Below are 2262 nucleotides of genomic sequence, written 5' to 3' on the forward strand. Positions count from 1 at the left end.
AGCCATGGGAAAGGAAAGGAAAGGAAGAATTTCACTTCCATTTCAGGTTTACAATTTTGTTAAATAAAACTTTGTTATTGCATCAATTTTGCAAAAGAAAACATTGCAGTTTGTTATATACCCAACTGTTGAACTTGAGAGTACAACTCCAGGAGTACCCTAACCCAATCAAGTTCAACTGTTGAACTTGCAGTTTGTTATATAAGTTTTATTAATTTGTTTCCTTTAAGTGGAAAACAATTATTGATCCTAAAGGTATTGCTGAGGTACTTAATAGGATATGTGTAGAAAGTGTATTTTCAATGCATAGCTAAAACTACAAGGCATCCTGCTTCTGTAGCATCATTTGCTTCAATTATATTTGCTTCTCAAGCAGAATAGTCCTTGACACATCAAAATACTTTTATAGGCTGGAACATTGCGCCTACCTTCTAGTATAAAGAGACTTGCAGATTGATTTTCTTTCTTAGTGTTTAGTTCCTTAAGTTATGATTATCATGAGCACACTGTATAATTCAACCATTCTCCTTGTTTGCAGGTCATCAGTTTCATACCTATGCTTGCAGACATGGACAATATTAATTTCACCATCCACAGTTTTTCACAGAGAAGTTTCAAAAAGATCAGTGATGGTCAGATCTTACCTCAAATCTTGCTGCAAGTGCTGTCTTCAATGACATGGACAACTGTGCTGTCTTCAAATATAAATCAATGTATCTTGTGTTCGAACTTTGAAGTAAACTTCCTCAGAAAATCTTAGCATACAATCGTTCCTTCCAAACATCAACATGCACTGAATTTTAACCATGACATAAATTTGAGGTACATAGCAATATTCATCCACAATTAAACTCTGCTATTTCAACAAAAAGGAAAATTGTTGAATGCAATTAGTTGAGTAGTCACCAAGCAACAAGGTCATGCATAGCCACATAGGTTCACCAGGCATTCCACTAGCTTGCACAAAGAGTGCTAATCAATTTTCAATTCAACATTTTTAATTGGATATATGTACACATCAAAGCTGTAACAAGAATATGAAGCTCACCCAAAGAGGGACAACATAATATTTTCTTTGTGCTAGTTGTAAAATAATTGGTCACGAGAACAATAAAATGATGTCATTGAAATTTATTCAAAACTAAATTTTCAGAAAGCAAAAAAAAATCATTTAGAATAATAATATTTCTTCCTTATGTTTTCTTCATCTCCTTCGAAACGTACACCCACACCACTAATTGTTCATTGCTTTTGAAATGTCTTATATTTTGATAATGAATTGATACTTAACTTTGATGAGACAATTATAGCCATATTATAATTAGACCTCGTGATAATTCAATGAAGTGACCTTGTGAATAATACAAGTACTAGATACTACACTTAATATGGTTTTTGTAATACCCACATTTTCTTTATTATTAATAACTAGATTATGGCCCGCGCGCTGCGCGGATATTAATTAATTAATTTTATAAGTTTTATAAGTAATATTTTATGTATTATAAATATAATTATTTTATAATATTACTTTATTGATTTGTAATAATTGAATATGATTAGGAAAATTAAAATGAAGGAAAATCGTGTTTATCACAATCATCTAATTTAATTTTTTTAAATATTTTGTAAAATTGGTATGATAACTTATTATATAGGATAATTGTTTGACTCATTGTACTTTAATTATTAATTTATTTTTCAACATATAATAGTACTTGCAGTTATTTGATGGAATAAAATGTAAAATACAAACCCAAAAATAAGATGTAAAAAATATTAATGTTGAATTATATTATAGTGTAGCTAAATTTATTTGTTTTATTAGTATGATGTTTTAATTGCGAACATGAGAAGTTGTTATAAAAAATAATTATTGAATATATTTAATCAAGAGTTTGTAAAAAAAAAATAAGTTGGTGTGGCATCGGAAGTCTATTTTAAGTATATATAATAGATAATAGATTTTAATAATTAGAAATTATTTTTTTAATAATTTTTTATAGATTCGTATTTTATGATTATTTTTAATGAATTTGGGTATTTTCTTTCAAATAGAATATATATATTTTTACTTTATAAAATGTTACTACAAAAATGAATTGACATAAATTGAAAGTAACTATAAATGTCAATTTATTTTTCAACATATAATGGTACTTGTATTTATTTGATAAAATAAAATGTAAAATACAAACCCAACAATAAGATGTAAAAATTTAAAAATATAATTGACTATTTAATATTTTTTATTTTAAAAAA

This window comes from Cicer arietinum, chromosome 5, assembly GCF_000331145.2.
Source record: "Cicer arietinum cultivar CDC Frontier isolate Library 1 chromosome 5, Cicar.CDCFrontier_v2.0, whole genome shotgun sequence".
NCBI classification, from domain to species: Eukaryota; Viridiplantae; Streptophyta; class Magnoliopsida; order Fabales; family Fabaceae; genus Cicer; species Cicer arietinum.